Below are 26,586 nucleotides of genomic sequence, written 5' to 3'. Positions count from 1 at the left end.
GTAGCTTGTGTTAGGCACTGGAGAACACACTTTCCTGAAAGGCTATGTGACAGGAGGGCACTTGATTAAACAAGCCATAACAATGATCAGTACAGGAAAATCAGTACACACACACACACACACACACACACACACACAAACAGGCACAATCACGGAAACATATTCACAGACACACACTCACAGACACGTGCACAGACACATACACACATTTAATTTAAAAAAAGAGCCCTGTCTTTAATTCACCAAGGCTAGCCTTAATGTGCAATAAGTTGTAAACGATTTTATTACATTTTATTCCAGCTTGAAAATTCTGTGAATATATTTTATAGGCCTTTCTTGTTTATAATTGTGTATCTATGACAATTCACTTATTATTTCCTTGGAGGTATTACTTTCCCTGATCTAGTATGTTTTAAGGAAGGCTGAAATATTACACTTTAAAAGCAAAAATAATCTGAGCAGTTGAGTGCCATAAGCAGCTGGTGTGCAGGTGCTGGTTTGGGGAGCTCTGTGACTCAGTCCTCATGAAGGGACATTGCACATACATTGAGCTAAGGACACCCAGAGGAGGCTGAGTTGATTCATTATCAGATCAATAATCTGCAAACGGTGAATATGCAGGAAACCAGAGTCTGTTGGCTTTTCAATCCATTGTGGAAATAAGGGTCTTTATGTCGACTCTGAGAGTGTTCTGGTCCAGTGAGTCAACAATTACCATCATATTGTAGAAAATGTGTGGCCCTGCTAGGCCGTGGAATGCCTAGGGAATGCTCTTCAGTGACCAAGTATCCTGCATAGTAGATTATGCATTAACTTTATAGTCTGCTCTGGGACCTAATAGGTAAATAACACACAGTTAGGTATATTTTACCTACTAGAGCCTACCTGAATATTCTGGAGAAAATGGTGAAGCTTGACAAGCTTTTCAAACAGACTCAGGCAGAGGAGAAGTAAAATTTCACTCTGGTTAAAGATTCATGTGGCATTTTCTGATGTGAATATTTCTAGACTACCATTGGAGGAAGGAATAAAGGAAGAGATGAAAGCATGAAGGAGGGAAGAGATGGGTAGGAGGGATAAAAGGAAGGAAGGAAGGAGGGAAGAAAAGAAGGAAGGGAGGGAGGAATAAAAATAAACCTGATGGGGTGTGTGTGTGTGTGTGTTTAGCTGAAAGTCCAAGAATGGAATCAGCATCTAAAATGGAAAGTTTAGTTATAACACTTTATTGGGTTACAAACAACAGCTTGAGAAGCAGTCTTCAAACAATATAAAGAAGAAAACTTTAAGAAGTTGACTCTGCTGAATGTAAATATGAACAAAGTTAGAACTGGAGCATGGAGGAATCATACAGATAAAAGAGAATCACACTCTTCAAGATAGAAATTATTCCAGGGAAGTTGGAAATACCTCTAGTATTGACTAAAACAAATAAACCTGGAGATGCCCAGAATGTTTCCTTAATAACAACTAACATTTGCAAAGCCCGTTATAATTTACAAGGCATTTTACAGCAATTACTCCAGTTAATTCCCACAATAACTCTGAGTTTAAATATTGGACTTCCTATTTTACAGCTAAAGGGACTGCTGCCTAGGGAGGTTAAGTGGCTTGTCCCAAGGTCACTCAGGAGTCAGCCATAAAACCAGAACCCAAAGCCAGATCTTTTGACTATAGATTGTCCTTCTCTCTCAGCCGCTCTGACTTCATGTCCATTGATCCCTTTACAGTGACTTCTATGAGGTAGAGATCGAACTACCTGGAGGACACAGTATATATTTTACCTAAGCCCATGGGCACCTAAAGCTACTCTTACAACCAACACAAAAACTTGGACTTGAAAGTCTAGAATGTCAATAAAAAATTTTTAAAAGATAGAACTAAAATATATATTGCTTTCTTCCCTCAAATGCAGTTCTTTTCAGTATTTCTAACTTCTATCGTAACAAAGCTTTGTCACCATAGTTAAAATTTAAAAATAAAGTCACATGAGTTTCTGAGTGTCGGGTCATCAAATGTGACCCTGCTTGTGGACATTCATTTTTGAGGGGCATAAGATGGGAAGGGAAGGCAGTGCAAGTGGACAACTGGAGTTTTTACAACATCGCTGGTATGAAACATGGGGCCAGGTGCTGTGAGGGAAGCAATGATACAGGTGAAGAACCTCTCCTCTCAAAGGGACCTGCAGTCTATTGAGAAACACATCTGCACACGTGGAAAGAGGGGAGAACACAGAGGTGGGGGACGTGAGAAAGTGTGTGCCTTGTTTAGGGATCAGAGTGTGAGCCAACTGAGTAAACTAAAGGGCTTGCCTGCGAGAGCAGTGGAGAAAGAGCCGAGAGAGAGAGAAAGATTGAAACGTCAGACTAAGTTGGATTTTCTACTAAGAACAGTGGTGTGTCATAGAGTGGGAGGAGGGTGTAGTGACAGTGTATTTAGGGAAGGCAAATCTAGTAGGAACACAGAGAATCAACCAGACGGGAAGAATTACGAAGATATGGCAATATTTTGAGGTGAGATGGTATAAACATAGAAATGCCAATAAAAGGCAAAAATTAGCTTTATTATATATACTATTACTATTAATAAGAAGCAGTTCCCAAAACTCTTTTTGAATTGCTTTGAGATGTGTTGCCCAAAATGGGTTTTGAGGAATAATGGTGCCTCTGGATACTAACAGGTGCTTAAAAAAACACCTGTGATCAAAATGTATGGAATTTATGGATAAAGCCAAGTTTTAAAAATTTACAGCAGGATTTATGAGAGACTTTCATATGCAAAATGTCCATTTTAAATTTTGGAAAGGATAATAGACAATGCTGCATTTCCCAAACACATTTGACAATTAAAGATCCTCCTTTTTTCCCCCAGCAAGGCATCTTTCAATATTTGTGAAAATGCCTTGAATCAAAAATTATTTTTGACCAGGAGGTAAGAAACCTAGATTCTAGTTTACTTACAGACTAATGATGTGACCTTGGACATCTATGGGCCTCGATTTCCACACTCATCTTACTATCCTAGTTCGGGGGTCAAGAAGATAAAAGGAGACTGTAGGGAAAGAGTTGAGACAGCCATTTACTCAACAGCACCTGTGGTTGATGGGCATGTCCTCTTAATGAGGCAGTAACTAATTAGTGGCTACCCTGTCCAATGCTCCTAATATAATTTGCTATATTCCTCTAATAATTCAGGAAATGATCTTGTGGAAACAAGATCAAGCTTTGGGTTTATCCCTTGACTTTAAAAATCTATGTATATCCCATGAGTGTGTAAGTACGAATGTGCCAGAATGGTATGGATGAAAGCCCAATAGAGTCAGATGTCTTCCTTCTCTTGACGGTATGTCTCAACTCCCCAAATACCCGTGTAGGTAGCCTCTGTCTATTACCCCATATCTCATGGCTTCTTGAGCCCAGGGAAGAATGCTAGGCTTTTATGCTAAGATCTAGGATCTGCAAAGCAGAAACATCCAGGAAAGAATGAATATTTCAGACGCCCAGTTCAAAGTTAGTATCACTCTCCACATATGACATTCTCCCAACCTGTGTACAGATGAAAATAGAACTTTATTGAATGAGGTAACAATCCAAGGGCAGGAACTCCTTTAAAGAAAGCAAAAGGGAGCATTAATGTATACCTACTGTGTGTCGGGCACTGACGCGGGCATCTTGTAGGTTATGGAAGCATAGCACGGACCACAGAGGGCTTCGCTTTCAGCTAGCCCTAAGTTTGTTTTAGCTCTGCCAACTACTACCTATGAGACTTTAGCCAACTATTTAAATTCTCTGAGCCTCATATTTCTCATCTGTAATATGGTACCTACTCTATGGGATTGTATTGAGTATAAGTGATATAAAGCATGGAAACCAGTGCTCGGTATATAGTAAATGCTCAAGAAATGTCAGCCTTTATTGTTACTATTATTTTACTACCAATTCAGTTTCCAGCCTTCCCCAATACCAAGGAAAGAAACAAAGACTGAGGCCTAATAAGACAAAAATCTACTTAGGAAATTTACTAAATGGAATTTTACTTACAAAGGTAACAGAGTATTTTCCATTTTTCCGCCTCTGCCTGAGTTATGAATTCTCCTTTCAGATACTGTTCATTAGAGATCAGAAATACCAGAGAAAATCTCTCTATTTTACTTTTTCTCTAGAAGGAACTTCCACATCTTCCATCTGGTTTCAGATTGCCAAAGTGAACCTTTATCATGCTGCCAAATAGTCCATTTGTAAACAACACAACCAGTATATTTTCCAAGTGCCCAGAGTCCAAGTTGATGAAATGCTGCTTGCCTTTCTCCCCATTTCAGTCCCACAATCTCAGCCAGGGGCTCAGTTCTCAGCACATTCTTCTTCAGCCTGCAGAAAAGCTAACCAATCTTGGACAAAAAAGAGGAAGGAAATTGCACAAATTCTAAAGTGAAGAATAGAATAATATGCATGGTGCAGGGCAGATATTTAAAGTTCCATATTGTTTCATATGATATTTTTGTACCTTTGGGGAGAAACTCTGACACTGAGAAGATAAGAACTGCAAATTGTCACTGTGATCCCTTATCTCTCACTGTAATTCCACCTTCTTCCTCTTCTCCTAGTCTCTTCTTTCTTCTTACCTTTCCTCCCACCTTCTTAGTCTCCTCTTCCTTCAGCTCTCCCTCCTCTGCTTCCTCTCTTTCTTCTCCTCTTAGTCAGCAGAATCACCATCGTGGACTTTTCTTCAGCACTTACTATTTGCCAGACACTGTGCTAAATGCGCAATATGCACAACATTCTTTAATGTGTCTTCACAAAAGCACAATTTACGGAACAACTCACTTTCTGGACAACAAAAAAAATTAAAAGGCTGGTGTCCAAAGGCTACAAAGTCTTCAATGACAATGAACCACGGTGGAATGAGTTGAGTTAAGGTGTGCTCCAATCATCTCAATGGAAATGGCTTTTCCTACAACATAAAAAGGCAACATTAATGGTATTCATTTTGTTACCTTAATGCTAATGTATTTTGTAGCAAGTAGTGAATGTATTCAATTACATATGCATGTGAATTTGATATATCCACTTTCAAATAAGCTTAGTATTCTTTTAAATGACTCATTTTAATTGAATCATGCATTGGAATTCATTCTTGCGTATTTTCCTATGATGGGGTTCTTCAATAATTATCTTGGGGAGAAAAGGGGGAAAGTGGAATGTGGTATTTATTTAACTTTTTCTATGTATTTCCAATCCAGTATAGATCAAACTTTTGCATATATGTTATTTTAATTTTGTATAATGCACGTCAGTATTGTTCATGCAAACGTACCACTAGCCATATACCCTGGAGTTAATTTGCACATTGCAAGAAACTCTTGCAAGTCTGTATGATGTGAAGCATGACCGTATTATGGTTTTGAAGACCGTGTTAAGGTTTTGAAGCTCAACAGAACCAGATCTTAATCCAGGCCCTGCAATTTCTCGGCTATGTGACCTTAAGCAAATTCTTTAATCTGCATGAAGTTCATCAAATTTCCTCTTTGGTAAACATGAGGATAGTAATAGCTACTTTTCACAGCTATTGTGAAGGTTAAATGAGAAAGCATATGAAAAGGCCTGGTATACAGTACGTAGTCAACAGAAGCTAGTGCTCTCCCTCAAACATGATTTCCATTTATTGTAATAATGTCTCCCAATCTATGTCTGTACCTATATCGTCATATCCATATAACCTAACATAGATGTGTGTTCACACACACATTTGCACCCACGTGTATAATCATACTCATAAGACCATACATATGTGCCATCCCAAGTATACTCTCCAAGTAGGATCAAACCTAAGGAGGTACAAAACACGCATATGTACTTATTTAATCCATGTGGCACTCCATATAGGGCCTTGCCTACAGAGGCGTGAAAGCTGATCCTATCCTTGCTGCCCTGCCTTGGTAGCAGTACCCATGGATGCCACAGATTATCGTAGCGCCATCTAGTGGGCAATCCCACCTTCTGCCCCATAATGCCTCCTTGTGCAGGCTCCAGCCATTCTCCCAACTCACCATTTTGCAGGCTGCCTCCGTCTTCCTAAGAAACAACCATCCTAAATGAGCTCCTCTGTATTTCTATTTAGGTTCTTTCTAGTTTTCTTCCTGGGTGTTTCTGGACATGAGTACATCTCATTGAAATATTCCCACCTCTACCTACAGACAAGAAAAAGGCTTGGAGCACCTCAGTCCACGGCACCAGCAGGACTTGAATGCCTGTGAGTACATGAATCATGTCTAAGTCCATGTCTTCAGGATCTAGAAGGAAAATTCTATATCCCGAAATGGAAACTTCCTGTAATCACTAAATTTAGGAATACTTTATGTATGTATAATTCTTTCTTTATTTCAGTGAGAACTTTGGCTTACAAAAAGATGCCACAGGCCAATTGTTTCAAAGAGATCAGATGATTTTGGTCTTGCTTTGGCTGTGAAGGAAGCCAAGTTGGTTATAGAAATTGTTACTGCTGCCCGTCGATTAACCTGTGGAATTCAATCCTCATTTCCTTTAGCTAGTGAACTTAATGCACAAAAAGATTAGTAATAGTAGAGGAAAACCAGGCCATTAAAGTTGTGTCTGTATAGCCAATTTATTTTGCAAGCTGTTTAACGCCTTCAGAATTTCAAAGGTGACGGAGAGTCATAGTAACGGATGAGGTAAGGAGTAAATGTGCTGCTTCAAATCTTGTTAGTTGGTTAATTAAACCAAAGAAATAGTAAATGCTGTTAAGAATCAGTCAAATCATCATTAACGTTCTATTGAAGTGATCAGTTAATTATTCCTATTCTAGTTTTCCATGTAACAACAAAGCATACACAAATGGGGGGAAAATATCAGCCTGTGGTCCCCATTTTTTCCTCCCCTGCTCCAGAAGTCTTCCCAGAGCCCAGGCACATTTAGGTTGGCGTGACTGACTTTTTCACTGGTTCACATCAGTTAAACCAATACTAGCGCCGAGTATGCTCTCTATATGTTCAGTAAAAATGGCAGAGCCTTCTGCCAAAGAGTCCCCCACCTCCAGGATAAAGAGAAAGGGCAAACGAGTGACAGAGAAAGGCAAGATGAGGTTCATTGCTGGAACAGAGTTGGCCCAAACTTTCTACTACTAAGTTAATAAGCCAAATCTTGTGGAAGAATACAGGAATTCAGACCAGAGGTAAGTAGACTTTTCTACTCTCTGCGTGTATAAATGAAAATTATACGAATTTACTCAACCTGACTCATGTTGTGAGAACATAACTCATTTGAAAGGGTTGGGTTTGTTTTGTCAGAGGTTGAATGCCCAGTTTGCCTTCCTGTTCCTTTCTTTAAGGGGCAAGTGACACTCATTGGATGTATCTCGGGAGAAATCAGCATCTCAGTCTCTGGGCTGGGGAGATAGAGGAGGAGGAAATGAAAGCAGCACGCTTTCATTATGCTGGAAGTTACTTATTGGCAAAGAAGGTCTCCATCAATGAATCTATCTGTTTCTCCGCGTATGGCCTCTCAGTTCTGCTGCATTTGTTGTAACGTTACATTTTGTATCTAATATTTCTTGCTACTGTTTAGAAATCATTGTGACTACATTGGTCTTTATCGATAATTTTATGTAGCCTAATCCATCACCGTGTTGGATGTAGGGGCAGGGAGAAGGGCATTACTTTGTCTTTTACTTGGTGTTCAGACAGCTCTCTCGTATTGATTTCTTGGCTTGCATGTTCGTTAGATGATGATTTGCACTTTTCCTGTATTGTGTTTATCCAGATTATGTTTCAGATGCATCTACAACATATCATCATTAACAACGAACATTTATTGAACACTTATGGGCTGTGGATCAGGCTCCAGGCTAGGTACACGGGATAATAAGAGGAATTTAATATGGTCCCTAACCTGGAGGATTTTATTATCTATTGGATCATGTTTGTTTAAAAAAGGAAAAAGAAGATGCCTAACAGCTTATGCCTAGTGAATGCTACAGGCAATAAATGCTCCTGGAGGTCAGAGAAGGGAGTGAATGGTGAGGGCTGGACTGGTCAGGGAAGGCTTTATCAAATTCGAGTGGCTTTTTAAAGGATGAGAAGGATCTTTTTATGGGATACTGAATATAGTGAGTTTCTGAATACCGTTGTGCCAGATTAGAAAAGAATAATGCCTGTATCTTTAAACTACAATTGCCTTATTAATTATTTATGAGCTTAAGATGGAGAATCAATATCACCTGCTTTCCACAGTGCTTTTTGCAGAGTTCTATTGTTAACAACCTTGCACACCTCATCGTACACACCAAGGAAAAGCCAGCCAGGCTGTTAACTTTCTCATTAAAATTTCCCTGGCTTAGTTGCCAACTTTTAAGATTGTCTTTCGCTTTGTCTACAATGTGCCCTAGTTTCTCCCCTACTGAAAGCTCCAATCAGAAAGATGTATAGTCAATGACTTCTTAAAGCAAAGTGAATTTTAAGGTAAGAGAATAGGAAATAATAATAATAAAAAAAGAGTGGCTTTCTTGTGAGTGTTGCCTGACTGCATCTTCAGGAGAATGCAAGTTTGACCCTGGAGAGGATATTGGCTCCCCAAGGGAAATATCCGTTTATGAGAAGTTCCAGAGTTTTTCCTCTATAACAGAGAGATGTTCAAACATTTTTGAAGATTGAAAACTTTGCTTATTAGTTTTCTGGGCCTTTACCAGTCCAGATAGATATTTACCTCAGCTTATTGACAGAAAGCTTGGTAGGAAGACTGTCTGTGGCCAGCAGTGTTAAGATTCTAAGGACTAAGCCCTGTGACTTTCCTAATACCAGTTCCTTTTCCAGAACTCTCTCTGTGATTTCTCTTGCATTATTTTTTTCTAAATCTCTCTGTTTTATAATTTATTTTGGCTTTGGTGGAATGAGAGGCAGGGAAGAAATAAAATCAGTATTTTCCACCTTTTGTTTCTTCATATAGCATTTATTTAGGGACACCTATTACATACGTAGCATAAAGCATTCCACAGTCTGCTTGTTGTGTTAAACACGTGAAAAGGGATGAATATTTACATACGCTAAGTTAAATGGGTCAAAAAATAAAAGAATACTTTTTTCCTACCTGTTCTCCTCAGTCCTACCAATTGCAGTTAGGTGGATTAAAATTTTCCAGTTAAAGGCAATTCGAGCTTTTTCATTTTAGAATAGTTTCTTAGGTGTAATTTGGTCTAATTTGAGCAAATATTTAGTGAATTTGAAGTATAACTGCTCAATCAGGGATATTTCCCCTTTCAGAAGAAGCCTCTCTTGGACCTTTCCCAAGATGGTTGGATGCATGCGGGGAAAGCTGACAGGCCCTCTGGGGTAAAGGGGCTGTGCAGGCTGTCCCCGCTGCTGTCCGCCAGAGTGAGCTTGGTCTGGACTGGCTCCTGAACCTTTTGTGCTGGTATCTGCCCACTATAGTTAACCTCACCTGTTTTTTTGCGCCGTTACTCATGCCATCAAACTATATAGTCATCAAATATATCCATGTTGGAGAGGCCCCCACAGTCTTTATCATTCTCGTCTAACCCAGTGCTGCAGGGTCTCAGCACCTCTGTGTCCACTCCTGGACACAGAACTCACGGGAACTCAGGGGACTCCTGCATGCAGTGCACACATCATGTGGAATCAGAGCCCTCTGTCTCAGGCTCATCTATTTAAGACTTCCCCTAGCCATCTTGGGTGTAGAGGCGCAGAGGAGCAGCCTGGGTGTTCTAGAAGACTTCAGTCTGTAGACTCTAGAGGTTCAGTCAACTAACTTCCCACCTTTAGTCAAGGTCCAAGAAACCCAGGCCTTTGATTCTCAGAGAACCTGACTACATTCTTACCCTGGGGCATCGACACAAATGCTCCTTCTCTTCCTTGCCCAGGAATGCTTTCTCCTTGTCTTATCTGGGTGGAAACTTCCCTCTTGTCTCTATGTTCTGCACTATGAGTTAGGGTAAAATGCTACCATTGAGTTTGCCAGATTGGCTTCTGATCTGAAAGGGGAATTTTTGGAATTTAGAAAACCCCTTCTCTCTTGACCAAGCCTGGTTTTCAAAACCTTTTTGCACTATGGGCTCAAAACTCAATTTTCTCTCCATTCCTATTTTAACAATACTCATCATCCCCAAAGCAATGGATGCCTCTACCAAATAGGGAGAACACAGAAAAATACATAAAACTACGTATTACTCATGTTACAATGTCTACCTAAAACCATAGAGAGAAAGGACAAGGCTCTGAACAGTTACTAGATTGTGATTATAGTGAGAATTCAGAAGTTGGACCACAGTGGGTTAGAACAATGAGGAATGGCTTCCCATAGGAGGTTGAGTTGATCTGGACCTCAACCATGGAAGAATTGAGTAGGTGTGAGGAAGAGGGAATGGATCCTAAATCAAACTTATCTTTTCCCTCTGCATACCCAGAGTTCTGTGTTTATACCTCATACACATCTCTTAGCACAGTTTTTATTGTCTCCAAGTTACTCATGAGTGTGTCTTACAATAAGAATATAAATCACTTGAAGACAGGGATGAAAACTTTTTGTGTTTGTATCTATAATATTACTTAGCCCTGTTCTTGTACATATTAAGCCCTCATATATACTTAAAATTTAACATGTTAAAAACTTAGAGTTTTAAAATTATTGTCCCCTTAGCTCTCCCTTTCAAAATCACTGTGCTGCTTTACTTCCTGTATTAAATAAAAATATTTTCGAAAAATAAGTCTGAATACAGATTTTATATTCTTCAAATACAAGGTACTCAAATTCTCTTTTTTCTCCTCAATGTCCCACCCTTCTTATCTATGGGATTCATATGGTGGTCACCTCAGGCTGTTATTTTTTTTTTTTCTTGCGGTAAAATATATATAACATGAAATTTACCATTTTAACCATTTTTAAGAGTACAGTTGGGCAGCTTTAAGTAAATTCACATTGTTGTGCAACCATCATCACCATCCATCAATAGAACGTTTTCATCTATAAACTCTATACTCATTAGATAATAACTCCCCATTTCCTCCCTCCGCTCAAGCCCCTGGCAACCACCATTCTACTTTCTGTCTCTATGAATCTGACTACCACAGGTACCTCACATAAGTGGAAACCTACAATATTTGGCCTTTTGTGTCTAGCATGTTTCACTTTGCATAATGTCTTTAAGGTTCATCCATCTTGTAGCATTTGTCAGAATTTCCTTCCTTCTTAAGGCTGAATATTATTTCATTGCATATTTATACCATATTTTGTGTATCCATCACCTCAAGATAAGATGCTCACTACCATCCAATGGGCTTTTATATACATCTCTGGGAAATTTTGGTGACTCGATTCTCTTCATATTATGGAATATTTGGCTATTTGACTCAAAGGCTTAAATATAGTCCTTTCTAAAAAGATTATGCCATGTGGTATCACCAGGAGTAGCATTTCTTCTAAGGCAGTTAATAGTAGTTTTAAGGTCAAGTAGAGTGGTAGCTTAGATTTTTAAAAGAAAAATAAAAATGTTTTCATTTTGTGCCTTTAAGGTTTCTTTCTTCTGTAAGTTGTTGAAGTGGCTAGAGACATCAAACTGATGTTCCCCAGACCGCTAATCCTGAAAGATCCTTTGCACAAAAGGAGTATGGGAGGTCACATCAATTTGTGAGTGTTGCTTCCAGTGGCACCCCTTGTAGGTTCTTGTGGTACGCAAGCATTTAAAAATCTCTGAGGAGTCTTGCTGCTTAAAAAAAATGCTTAATTTATTTTATCCAGCATTTTCCAAACACATCTTAACTCAGAACATTTATTAGTTGTTATTTGGTAATGCTTCAAAATATTCTGGATTAAAACAAGGTAAAATCTTTAAGGAGATAGACAAAAGTGAGAGCATCTGAAAAAGTGGAAAAGTGAGTTCTCTCAGAGCCTTGAGCTGAGTGGATTGTGACACATAGACAAATAGATTTTCTTCTATTCTCCCATAATTAGGACAAAGGCACTCAGATTCCTAGTGAGAGAATTCATTTGTTATTTGTTTTAAAAATCCTTTGCTAAACTCAAGAATTTATCTGTGGCCACATAAAGAACATTGAAAGACAGATGTAGTAAACAATTTTAATATCTTTTGGTCTGCATTTTTGTGGAAGACATAACATGCTATTTAAATAAATTTATTTCTTTAAATAAATACATACACATTTATTTAAATAAAAGGCTGTTTAAATCAAATTTTTCTTACAGTATTTTGATCTGTGAAGAAAGAAATAAGTAAAGGCAGTTAAGTCCTTTGTTAGAAGCATGTTCAGCACAAAGAACTGAGTTTTAGCCATGGTTTCCCCCAGTGTTGGATCTAGTGAGAAGAGAAGGAGGTGAAACGTGGAAGTAGATTATCAAAGCCATGGATAAAATATTGAAGGAGCTGTGTGAGACTTGTGGGAAAAGATGCATCTGAAAAAGAGCAAAGAGAACTAAAAAAAGAAAAAAACAATTCCCTGCTTTCATGCTTCTGAAAATCTCAAATACCAGTTACTGAAGACTTTTCATAACTTAGTAAATTTCTCTCTCTCTCTTTTTTTTTCTTTCTTTTTTTTTTTTTTGATGAGAAAGATTGGCCCTGAGCTAACATCTGTGCAAATCTTCCTCTATTTTGTGTATGGGATGCCACCACAACATGGCTTGATGAGGTCCGTGCCTGGGATCTGAACCTGCAAACCCTGGGCCTCCACAGGGAAGCATGTGAACCTAACCACCATGCCATTGTGCTGGCCCCTCTCATTGTTTGTTTTTAACCTGTGTTTTCTGACTTTCCTTGAGTGAACACCTTTAGTTTAATTTTAAATCTGCAAGGGGATTATTGAGGGATGGGGAGGCAGGACAATACATTCAGAAACTATGGTTTAGGAAGGAGAGCATTCTTGCAATGAAATGGAGTGAGTGGGCAACAGTCTATAAGCACTACAAGGGGAAAAACAACCAACACACAACATCTAGTGTAAATAGACCATGAAGCTATTAAGGTTTAAGAAGTAGCCCCCACGGCTGACACTTGTAGAAGGTTAAGACTTTGAATCTTAGCTCAGTGATGGATGTTCTGTAGGAAACTACGTTAATGTGGTCAGGCCACTTTGCTTTCTGACCACTAGTAGGCATGCAGTAGATATTTGGTAAATGAATGGTAGTCTAACTTGGGACTCTGATAATATTATTAGATGAAAAAAAAAAAGAAGAATGATGTTGATCTTTACCAGGTAAAGTCATTCACAACAGAGCTAGGAAATACCTGCTCCTAGTGCTAAGCAAGTAGCTGATTTGGAAGTTGGAAAAATGCCCCAAGAAGGAAGTGTCATCCAGTCATGTTTAAAGCAAGTCATGTGGTCTTATTTGAGTGACCACCTTCACTGGATTTATCTTGCAGGTGAGTTTGTTTGAGGTAAATGCCATTTAAAAGGAAATGACAAGTATTTGAGGCAATCAGAGATATCCGGGTAATCATTATTCACACACCAAACATCAGTTTTGTCATTGTTCAGTCCTAGGTTTCTGGATTCTGTTAACAGGAAAAGTTGTTTAGCAAACAAAATGTTTCAGGCAGCCATTAATTCATCACACTGGAGCAGAGTTTTAAATGTACCCAATTTAGGTTTGACCTGAGTCCATGCGTAAGCCTGTCCCTGTTGTCACAGGCCTTGGTCCTTGGACAGGACATGAAGCTATTTGGGATACAATCACTCTTACTTCTGCTGAAGATATTTGACAGCCTACAACCCTTTGAACTGCAAGACTTAGACACTGATCTTGAACTAATGTGAACAAAAAGAGGGAATGTTGAGGTCTGTGTAAATTTGCTAGCGCTGCCATAACAAAGTACCACAGAGTGGCTGGCTTAAACAATAAAAATTTATTTTCTCAACATTCAGGAGGCTAGAAGTCCAAGATCAAGGTGTCAGCAGGTTTGGTTTCTTCTGAAGGCTCCCCCCTTGGCTTGCAGATGGCCATGTTCTCTCTGTGTCCTCACATGGCCTTTCTACTGTACTTGTGGATCCTTGGTGTCTCTTAGTGTGTCCAAATTCCCTCTTCTTATAGGGACACATATTGGATTAGGGCCATCCCTTGTGCCTTCATTTTGTCCTAATTGCCTCTTTAAAGGCCCTATCATCAAATATAGTCACATTCTGAGGTGCTAGGGGTTGGGCTTTGGCACATGAATTTGGGAGTGGACACAATTCAACTTCATAACAAGGTCATTTGATCAAACCATCTAAGTGGCAGGATGAGAGCTCGACTGGGAAAACAAGGGATTGATCACAGTCAAGATTCTCTTCCTCTAAATGTTGTCTTTGCTCTTCTCTCTCAGTCTGCTTTATTGTTCCAGAACAGCTTTTCCAGTAGGAGGGAACCATGGCTTCCAGCACCTCTAACCTCTCATCTTTAGTGCATTATTAGAGAGGAAAAGGAGTTCCCTCCTCCCAGCTTAAGCTTGAAAAATCCTGGAGAAAGCCTCTGATTGGCCTGTCTTGCATCAGGTGGTCTTCTCTGGACCAATTAGTGTGGCCATGGCAGTGATGCACTTTGATTGGTCCAGGTTCATCCAGTGTCCATTGCCAGATCAGTCACTGCAGCCAGGGAGGCAGGGGCTTAGCAAGATGGCAGTCCTCATCTGGAACATATTTCAGGAGTGAGCAGGGTGGGGAGGAGGAAAAGGAGTTCTCTCAAATAACCTTAACACAACAGGAGGTGTGACCCACACAGGCACCCTAATGTGACTTTTTGGGGTCAAACACAGTCAAGGAAGCAGGAAAATTTCAATGCAATGTAATAAGGACTCTGGATAGTGATCTAACCTAACTCTATGCAGGATTATGCAATGGGTGCTAGGGCAGCACTTGGTGGGAACACCCAACCGAGTCTTGAGAGGGTCAGTGAAAACTTCACATAGGCAATGACCTTAAAAGTAAGTCCTAGAAAGAGGTTAGTCAAGTGAAGTGAGGTGTGGGGAAGATATGCAAAGGCTTGTGTGGGAGCTTTAGGGGGACTGTAGGTATTCCAACAGGGTGGAGTGGAATGTAACAGTTGAGGCTGGAGAGTCCATGTCTGCAAAATAGGCAGGGTTTGAAAGGCCCACAGTGGATCAAAAGTGAGTATATAATTTTTTTACTGTTTACCCAATGAAACAACAAAGCTCAGAACTTCCACTAAGATAAACGTATGAAGGGGAAAGGGAAGAGGTTGGAAATCACAGTTTGGTTTGGGTTTTCTCATAAAGCTCCCTATTCCCATAGGCTGAGGAGAGAAACACTAGCCTGGGCTCTGACCTTAACTGTTACTCTAGACTAGGAACATCCCCTCTTTGTCTCAGTTTACTCATTTATTTCAAATGAAAAGATTTAGACTGTATGAACTTTGAAGACCCTGCCAGGTCAGTTGGTTCCTACTCATCTTTCTGTCCAACAAGTAAGTAGCTTGCAAACTGGTTATCAGCTCCATCTGGCCTTGGTACTGACCTCAGTTTTGGCATGCAAAAAATCTGTGTTTGGCACCAATCCTGTCCATGAAGAACTGCAGACTAATCATCAAGTCTTCAATGTGAACAATGGAATATCAGTGCAAGGTCACCATACTGAAACTGACATGTGAGACAGCTCTGATTTAAGGGCTCAGAGGAGGGAGAGGGGTGTTTGGACTGCGTGGTGAGAAAAGCTTCACAGAATGGTGGGATTTGAACTGGGCTGTAAGGATGGTTGTGATTAACATAGACAAAGACAGGGAGTGAGGTCACGGAGAATGGGCCTTGGGCATGAGATTGAGAGGGTTGTGAGCAACAGAGCAGAGGTGGGAAAGGGCAGTTTACCCTAGAGAGAGGCACCCAGGCCTGCAAAGGTCACCAACCACCCTTCTGAATATCACTGCACACTATCTCTTTTACATATTCCAGACCATTTTTATCCCATTGTTTGATACTTCTTATGTCACCTGCTGGGGATCAACCTCCCCAGGAGTTGGTCCTACTAATGGGAAACAGCCATTTATGGGGCTTGAATAGTGCAAAATAGACCCGTTTGCCAGCTCTTGTATTCCTCAATGAGACTCAGCTGATGTCACTGAAAACACTTTCCTTCCCTCTCTGTGCCACTCAGGGCCTTAGCCAACCCACCAAGGCAAACATGGTGTGAGGAGCAAGTGAGGACTGCCATCTCTATCATCATGCTCCTCACCACTGACAATCATGGCTAACATGACTATGTGCCAAGTAGTGCTAAAGCTTTTATAGTTATTATTTCGTTTAATCCTTCCAATAGCCCTATGAGGTGATTTCTATATTATTATCTCCATTTTTCCAAATGAGGGAAATAATACTTAGAGATGTTCAGTGGTCTGCCTAAGGTCACAGAGATGGTAACTGATGGAGCTGGGACTCAGAGCCTGGTCCCTGACTGCAGGGAGCTCACAATCACTGTGCACATGAGGTCACAAAGGATGGAAGTTCAGGATGGAACATCATCCTACTATGGAGTCATTTGACATTACATAAAATATCCAAACCTTCGTTAGTCGATGTGGGATCCCTGCTCTGCCTTTCTTGATGGAGTATTTGGTTGGTGGCTGTGCTGGGACACAGTCTGGATCCTGGAAGATTTGAGGATGGGTTGGGCTCTTAAGAAAATACAGAATTTTTGCTACATAAAAGAGGAAGAAGGTATTTCAAGTGTGTATTTCCAAGGAACAAGTATGGATGTAGATATGGTGGAAAGATGAGGCAGGACTGTGGGTGGAGGGAGACAGGAGGCACTGAGGAGCATGGATTTGAAGCCAAGTGGAGCTGGGTTCCAACCTCAGCCTTATCAACACCACGAACAAGTCCCATCTCTGAATCTCAGTTTCCTTATCTGTAAAGTGATGCAATGAGAAGTTTATGGTGAAGATTATTCTTTTAAAAACACTAAATTCTGCAATAGTGCCAAGCAAAGAGTAAACTTTCAATAAATGGTAGCTATATTTTTCAATTGCTTTTGTGATTGAGGAGTGAACTCATGTCCAGCTCCCCAGGCAGACAGTGATCACTCCTACCTGGAAACTTCCACTTACCATCTCATCGATCCACCTTCCTCCTTCATCAATTCACCTGTGCACTTATTTCATTGAAAGAACACTTACTTAACCCTGACCATGTATCAAGCACTATGGAGACAAAGACAAACAAAAAAGGATCCTTTGACAGATGCTTTACTCTTTCAGTATATATATGCATATGTATTGTCTCCCATCTAGAATACAAGGAAAGAAAAAGTCCTTTATCACTGTCCCACATGTCTGAAACACTAGAGGAAAACCAAACACTGTCAGAAATCTTGGTCTTTGCTAGCAGATCGTCAGGGAGGAATCTCATCCACAGATAGGCTCTTATTTCCAACAGTTGTCATTATGTGTGTGTGTGAGTGATCCGCCATGCCTGATTAGGCTTCCATGACCAATCTCCACTAGGAGTCCTTTCATGGGAGGTAGCCACTCTCTTTCCCACTGACCAGTGGGGACACAGACACCCCTGCTCAGCTCCCAGAAGGGCTTTGAGACTAAGTGGTCCTGAGTTCCAGAGATGGGAGGTCTTCTGCTGTGGTTAGAGCCTGAGGCTCAGCTTTGGAGGTTGGCAGACCCCCAAGTCTCTGGGCTCTTCTATGTTGGAGGCCAGCTCTGTGGGGCAACGCTGGGGAAGCAGGACCTTTGTGAAATGCTCCTTTGATGAGAAGCATAATATAAATATAAATTGCTATTATGTCAGCTTCTGAGGAGCCACTTCAATCCACTTGGGCACCTTTGATTTTATTCTCCAATTCCCTTCCTCCTTGAGAAAATTTAATAAGAGCATGTTGTCATCTGGCCTCAAGGGAGTAATTTATTTATTTAAAGTAATAATAAAGTTTCAGCATAATCCCTAGTTCCCAAGGGGGAAGGAGACTCTTTGAACGATTTCTTTTTCCCATCCTTGAAGTGTCTGGGAGACCAAATGGCTGCAGTGGTGGTGTCTGGGAGCCCACTGCCATGGCAACGGCCAGAGGGTCTCGGGCAACCGGGAAGCAGGGGGATGGAAAATGGACTCATAACTCTTCTTTCCTTCTCTTTGCTACAAATCCCTCCTTCAAGGAGACCAAAGGGAAGTAGGATGAGGCCCTGGAACAGCTGTGGGAGCCAACTAGCAACTGTGAGAGCCCACCACAGCTGAGTCCAAGTCAGGCTCCTGAGTGGAGGGCCACTCAGTGGGTCCAGCTGGGGGCACAGGAAGAGTTCAGCAATCTCAGTCTTCAGTGGGTGCTGGGGGATGATGGTGGCACCCCTACTAGGAAAACCAGTGTTATGTGACACTTATCTGCTAGCCAGTGTTTTAAGTATTTTGTATGCATTATTTCATTTGGCATTTATATGAAGCACAGAGCGCTGTGATTCCCATATCACGGAGAAGTAAAATAAAGCTTGTGGAAGTTAGGTAACTTGCCTAATGAGCAAGTCATAACAGCTAGTAAGTGATAGACCTGGGATTCAAAACTAAGGTTGGCTCTGGAACCCAAGTTTGTAACCACTGTATACATTGCCTCTCAGGCTGGATTGCTAAGGGAAGGCTGATGAGGGTGGTTATGTCAGTAAAGAATACTTGTGATTGCAAGTGATAAAAAGCCTGAATTGTGGTGGCTTAAATAAACAGGAGTTGAATTTCTCTCCTAACAAGTTTCTGGAGGTACACAGCTGCTGGTGCAGTTAACAGTTCACTGGGAGGGAGGCAGTTCCCTTGCCCTTTCTCTCATCTGCATCACCTCCTTGTCATGAGAAGGCTGTGCACCTCCAGACATCACATCTGTATTCAAGGCAGGAAGATGGAAAAGAGATAGGTTGCTGCCAGCACTGTCTCCGTCCAGCAGGAAAGAAAATGCCTTTCAGGACCAACTTTTCCCCAACAAAAGCAGACTTCTCATGTCTCCTTGATGAGAAGGAGGTCACATGGCCTTCCCTAGCTGAAAGGAAGGCTGAGGAAAGCAAGAAGTTGTTTTTCCACTCTCTACATTGAAAAGGCAGGAGTGGCTCTGTGCAAGAGCTCCACAGATAAAATGTAACCCGGTATTGGATGGTCAGAGAGAAGGGGAAGATGTCAGAGAGGAAAGGTGTAAGTATAAACATGGCAAAGTTGGGCTAGTTTTAGATCCCAGTGTGTGTGGAGAACTGGTGGGAGCATAGATTGCAAAGCCAGCTGGGGCTTGGATTGTAGTGGAATTTAAGTATCAATCCTGAAAGTCAAACTTCATCGTTACTGGGATGTGCTGTTGTTTCCATACCCCTGTCAGCCACATTCTCTTGCTCCATGCTTTAACAAGATGCATGTGTTAATTACTTTAATTTGCTAAATTTCAAAGAACTTGCCCGAAGGCTTGGGGCTGGATTATACTGTAGGAAAAAAAGTTCTAGGTTCATATATGAAAAGATCCTTTGTGCTTCATTAAAAGTAGATTGTATCACTTTGAATAGATAATGGAAGAATCCTTCCTTTTCTACTTCCATTTTCTCATTGGGAATGTCCCTTCTATAAGACAAGAAAGAATCTGTCATTGATTAGAGGAATTAAGAATAAGAGACAATGACAATAGGGATTGTGTGAGGTGACAGGATATGGGGTGATTTATTATTTTTATTACAACATGTTCCTTAAAGTTGAATTTGATTTTGGTAGAAAGAAAAAGAAAAATCTTTAAAGTCATTGAAAAAGAATATATGGTTAAGTCGCCATGACAGTGGTTCCAGTAGAGAAAGGGATGAGTCTTAATAAACGTAACTGTCAGAAACCTTCCTAGAGGAGGGGCTATTACCAACAGTCTTGGGGGCGTACTCTAGGAGCCCTCTCTTCACTGTGGGACATCCTCTCTCCTCTTTCTGCCACCCACTGAGGCCCTCTGTGGCTTGCAGTTTCTTTTGGCCTCTCTAAGACTATTCTAGATTCTTGGTGACATAGAGGTCATACCCAGGTCACTGCCAGAAACTCAGGACACAGGCCCTCACTGTCCCTCTTTGAAGGAGATTTCTTCATGAGGGTCTCTGGGCCTGCCCCCTTCTCCTCTCAGTGGTGGTGGGGGGATGGAGAGACACCCTTCTCTAACCTGCAGGATAACCAAAAGCCCAGAATGTCTCTAATAGGGTCTTCTGCTGAGCTCCTCCCTGGCATGGGGTGTCTTCTCTTTTCATCATACTCTGATGTAAAAATGCCACCTTTCACATTTTCCATAAGAAAGCTAGTGACGTTCCGCACCCTGTAGGTTCAAGATCTTCACAGATGCTTTGGGAGGCTGCAGGGAGACCCCACAGTGCATACAGCCCAGCTCCAATTGTCTCACCTGGATGTCACACTTCTCAGGCCCCACTCCTTCAATATGCAGCACTCCTGTTCTGTGACTATCTGTGATTGTGCAGCCCCTGAGTTTGTGGCCCAGTCTACGTCTTCAGTGGTTTGTGTGGCTGAGAGGAGGACTGTGCAGCCAGTTGGCCTTCCTCAGCACACAGATCCCCTCACCACCATCACCACGTCTCCCAGGGCAGAAATCACAGAAACTGCTGAAATCTGGTGCCCAGAGAGCCTCTCCAATTTTTAGCAGGACTGTTTGGTTTGGCATACATGTTTCCTGTATCTCTGCTCCATGCATCATTGGCCTATTGTCTTTTCAGAAAGCAGATAAGGCATACATCTTCAATAAAAGAATTTCAAGAATGCATGTCTGGACCCAGTGTTCATTCATTTATGGATTTCTTCTCTGGTAAAGCCCACTGCTGAGTTAGGCCCTATGGTAGATGCTGGACACATACATGGACAGAAGCCAGTTGCTGCCTTCCAAAGGATTGGAAGTCAGGAGTTAATACTAAAGAGTTAAATGTTGATGAAAAAAATTGGAATTTAAGATGTAGATAAGCAATATAGATCTCCTGAGAGTCAAGCAAGGAATTTTCCCCATAGACTAGTCTTTTTCTAAAATAAATGCCCCCTTTCCCCTGCCTTTCAACTCTTGTTTTCTTGGTGGATCAGGTGAAAGCTAAATGAGTTCTGCCATGTCACTTCTCCACTTAGAAACTTTCTATAGCTCCCATCTACCTACAAATCAGAACGCAAGTGCCTAGCATGGCCAGACCTTCATGATTTGTTTTGAACCCGCTTTTCTAACTTGTCTCTAACAATATACCCTCTGGTACTCTAAGTGATGTCAACTTGATCTCTTCATCTTCTCCCAAACACAGTGCTGTTCCCATACCATTGTTCACGTTATTTCTTCCACACGGTGGTCTCACTAGTCTCTTCATTTAAAATCCTAGTCACTAGTTAAGGTCAAGCAGAATCCTATATAATCCAAAAGTTGCTGCTGGATTCCCAAGTAGGACTCATCTTTCTACCCTGTGGAATGAATATGGTTTCAAATCCTAGATCTGCATGTGCTTGTGTATAAATTTGGGCAAGTTAGTTAATAGCCCTCTGCCTCAGTTTCCCTATCTGTAAAATGGGATTAATATTAGAACATATCTCAAGCATTACATGAATGATATTAAATGCTATGTAAGGATTATCATTATAACCATCTCTGTTATCATTAATATTATCAATCTATCTCACTCTTGCAGAATTAATCCTGGATGTCCTTAGATTGTTGTGGTTTCTCCCCTTGTTCCTTCTTTGCTATACTGCTATAAAAGATTATCATAAACTTAGTGGCTTAAAAAATACAAATTTATTATCTTACAGTTCTGCAGGCCAGAACTCCAACAGAAGCCAAAACCAGGGTGTCAGCAGAGCTGTGTTCCTTTCTGGAAGCTCTAGGGGAGAATTCATTTTCTTGCTTTTTCCAGCTTCTACTGGCAATCTGCATTCCTTGGCTTGTGGACCCCTTCTTCCAGCTTTAAAACCAGCAACGCTGCTGCCGTGTAACCATCTCTGTAGTCACACCTCCCTCTCTGACCATAGCCAGGAAAGGGGCTCCAGTTTTCAGGAGCTATGTAATTAGATTGTGTTCACCCCAATGGGCTAATTCAGGATCATCTCCCCACCTTGTAAGGTGACATATTCACAGATTGTGGGGAGTAAAAGTGGATGTCTTTGGGGGCCATTAGTCTGCCGACCACAAGATCCTTGAAGACAGATCTCTCTTCCCCCAACTACTCCTCTCAGGACCTGGCATATGAAAGGCTTTTAAGAATGTTGTTAAACTGAATCCAATCCTCACAGAGTGTCAGGGAATGAAGACTCAGAGAGAGTTTAGAAGAGGCTGTTGTTTTCCAGAAAATATTTTCTTAATATTCTTTGTGCTAATTACTGGAATGAATTGTTATACTTTTTTGTGTTAATACCTCAGGCAGGAGAAAACATTCTTTTTGAGTCCAGGTTGCAATTATGTTACATATTTAACAAGAACAACAAAAGAAGTGTATTGGCAAGAGTGTCTTACAGTCATTCCACACAGACTTGTAGAAACGTCATGGAGCAGAATGGCACATGACACAAGCTTTGCAGAGTAAGGAACCAATGCACAGAAAGTTTGAGTAATATGTCCAAGGTCACAGCATAACCAGATAATAAAATCTTGGTATCCTGATGATCAAGCTAGGCCTTTCTCAGCTGGTGACCCTAAAAATCCTTTCTTATCTCCAGCCAGGACACTCTGACCTTTCCCTTCTGATCACTCGAATAATATCCAAATTTCTGTCTTTACACCATTTTTGTTTTTTTCTCTTAATTTGGCCATAATGCAAAGGAGATAAATAAGTGCGTGAGCAATAATAGTGCAGGAGAGTCCAGGGCCTGACTGGAGAATGGCACATACCTCAATTATGTTATGCTATGTGGTGTACATGAGGAATTAGGTCCTTCATTCAATAAGTGGTTATTAAGCATCTGTAAGTATTGTGGGTTCTTCAGTGAATATCTAGGATACAGCCACTGCCCTAGTGAACATTGTGGAATGTTCAGAGTGTGGTAGTGAAGGCAATCCTTCAAATAAGTAAGTACATTTGTCAAGAGTATCGCCAAAGAAGAAAACTAGACTGTTCTAGGAAGAAGCAACAGATAAAACTGGAAGCATTTCATATAACACCTTGGGAACCAGGCTAAGGGATTTCAACTAAGAGCCCATTGCAATAATAAAAACACAAAATGATGAGAGCTTGGACTAGGGTTGAACTATGGGAGCAGAAAGGGAAGGGTCAACTAGGTCATGATAGTAATACATCTCAACCCATTGTTCTAATTCTTTGGCATTCCAGTGACTATTTAGAGGTATGGAAGAACTAACCAATTTGGATTCCTGCTTTGAAGACCCATTTGGCAAACCAGGGCATACCAGCCTGACATGATAGACAATCTCTTTGTGACCCAACTCAAGAGATTATATTTAATACATTTTGGGTTGCCACTTCTAAAAATCTGTTAAATGTTCAGCTTAATTGGTTTAGTCACCAAGAGCTTTAAGGAACAGCCAGCCAGCTTCAGGCTGGCTGTCATGGGAGGTACTGTTAAGCGGCTTGTGTACCCACGTTAGAGGCACATCCATGAAGCCACAAAAGGATAATCTGATTTAATAATATCGTTACGTGCCAAGCTATGTGGAACAGGCTATCAGTGCTGTGTTGGTTCAGGAGGGGGCCTAAGAAAGGAGAGCTTACAGGTTGAATTCCTATACCTCAATCTTTCTCCAACTTAAATCCCTACATGAGACTTTTACTACTCAAAACGCATTCTTTTTGTCAAACATTTTCTTCCTGCAATTGTCTCTGAAACTGTAAGAAATTTTGGGTGCCCTTAGTTTCATTCTACTTTCTGACATCTTTCGAATGCTGAGAGTGGTCCAGCAATGGGCTCTACATATTGGAGCGGTAGTGAGTTCCTGTCCCTGAAGAGGCTCACAGAGAGCCTGAGTGACCATTTCTGCAATGTTGTAGAAGGGATACACATATTGTTCAGGAGATTCCACAAGTTGACCTCTTAAGATCAACTTTCTTCTAATCTAAGCTCACATGAATAACAAAAACATATTTTGAGAATGCTGTCTGGTTTACAGCAAACTACGGCCCACAAACTAACTTCTTGCTGTACAGATTGTGTGATTCTTTGCTCCTGATGAATGAGTGTCTTCTTCTCTTGATAAGGGTGGACGTGCAGCATTGGAAGAAACCAAACACAACATTCCCTGATTTCATAGTCTTGCTTAGGATCCCTCCTGTGTGTCATGACAATGTTTGTGAAGAAAGGACAATCTAGGTGACTCTGAAAAGAAGCTACGTTAAGCTATAATTGGACCATATGTTTGGCATGACTCTCACTAAGTTTATAGTTTCCTTTGGCTTGCTGGGTTGGTTTTTACAAGTGCCTTTTGGCCTGACTGCCTCCCAAGGTTGGCTTTATCTTTCTGGGTTTATTCCCAATTGCTCTTCACTTTCTACCCCACCCAGTGCCCCCACCTAAAGGGAGGCATTGGCACCTACAGTGCCTTTATGTAGAAAAGTAGAGTTGTTTGTTATCTCTACACACTGGCCTCTGCCTTTTTGGAGCAAAGGGTGACTTTAGAGCTATGTATTAGAAAAGTGAGAAATTAGCTCATTAGGAGAATGCAGCCTTAATATTAGATAAAGCAAAGCCACCTGAACTATTCATTGTCTAGACTGCTTATGGCCTTCCAGGAATTATCAGAGGTAATTTTTTCACATTAGACCTCCAGCCAGAGTCAACTATTCTCTGTGTTTGAAAAATTAGGGTAAGTGCCGATTACTAAATTTCTTCACCTGCCTAATGCTGTCAGATTACTCAAGACGCTCAGTGGAATTATAGATACAATCCTGGGCTGAGGATCTGGACATTGGCCACCAAGGATCATTGCCCAAAAATATCTCCAGAGGGCTCTTACTGGAGTTGTGAGGTAGGGCAGCATCTCCTACTCTGTAAGGTATGAACAAATTTTGGAATATTACCATTTACCTCTGACTCTATGGTAATATAGTCTTAGGTGTTCAAATACTCTATTTCAGTGGATTCGCTTATTGGGTATCTTATAAGTCTTTGCTCATACAAGGCATCCTATGACTAAAAAAACTTCAAAAACTACTGATTTTAGTCTAACTCTCTCATCTCACATTTAGGGAACTGAATCCCAGTGTGGTCAAGCAACTTCAAAAATATTCAAAGTTTTGGAGGAAAAGCTAGGGGAACAGCAATCATTTACGTGGGAGATGGATACTATAAAGTAATAATACTGTCCTTGTAGCTATTTTCATTTGTCATTTCATTCTTTTGGCTTCCTCTCTGTGTTTGCACCACAAATTGAGCGTACTCTGCCCCTGACCTTCCTTGGAGAACCAATTGTTATTCTCTACCACCTGCTGGGAAACCCTACCTGCCTAGAAGTCAACCCAGAGTTCCTAGAACCAAACTATTTCTAATGGAATGAATCATTTATATAGCAATTCCTTGTCTTTATTATTTACTGCTTTCTTTTTTTGCTTTTCAAAACACATGTTTTTATCAAATGCCTTCTTCAATCTTCACAATATCCCAGTGAGACAGAGGAAGCAGGTGTTAGTAAAGCACATTATACATATAGCAAAGTACCTATAAAGGTAGAACTTATTTTTTAACAAGAATATTTACCTGCTATTTCATTGTATAAGTGGGCACAGAAAGTCACTTGGAACCTTTCAAATTTGCCTCTTTCCTGAACAAACAGGTTGCTTCCCCTAATTAGGCAAATGTAAGAAGTGAAGGGAGTAAGGCTTTGCATCCTTTCGATACCCTGTAGTATGCTTAGCTGGAGAAGAGATGAGCAAGTTTGCATAAGTGCCAAGGGATCCTCTGGGAAGCCACAGAGACTCAAATGCTAAACATCCCAGTTTAGATTATCTATGATAGCTTGAGATGAGTCAAATGATGTCTGTTGGTGAGAAAGAGCTTAAAACATCTTGAACTAATGGTCTGATCTCAAACCCAGGACCTGGATGTCTAGGGAGAGAGCCCAGAAACAGTGCTGTGAGCATAGGAAGGTAACCACTGACAGCTATACCTAGGGGGTCACAAGTGAGGAGACCCGCTGCAACCTATACAGGATCTGGACAAGAAAGGCATCATCTCAGCCATAAAAAGAACACAACAGACTATGTGGTATGGGAATTTTTTCCACAAGACCTGTGGTAACAAAGGCAGAGAAATGAAGGCAGCTCAACTGAGACCCATTAATGGACACATCAGGCTTCCAATTCTTTTTCCTGACATTTGAATGGAGACTGGCCCCACTTGCAATTGAAAAAGGAGAAGCCTCAAGAGGAAGACACTAGACTCCCTGCTAATGTGAACATGCAGGATCCCCAGGAAGGTGTCTCTGGTTACCTATAGATAAGGTATAGACTAGGTGAGGTATAGGTTCTAGGTAAAGAGAGTTTAAGGGATTTGCCCAAGGTCATATGGCAGCCCAGGGCTCCTTTCCCAGCACACTGCTAGGCCTCTAATCATCACTCCACTCATTTCACTTCTAATGACTGACTTAACCACGCTCCCCATTTCTCATGCCTACGAGTGGAAATGTGACCTTGGAGTGGTGGCAAATCATAA

The sequence above is a fragment of the Equus quagga genome, chromosome 9 (assembly GCF_021613505.1).
Source record: "Equus quagga isolate Etosha38 chromosome 9, UCLA_HA_Equagga_1.0, whole genome shotgun sequence".
Classification (NCBI taxonomy): domain Eukaryota; kingdom Metazoa; phylum Chordata; class Mammalia; order Perissodactyla; family Equidae; genus Equus; species Equus quagga.
Note: the sequence above shows the minus strand (reverse complement) of the source record.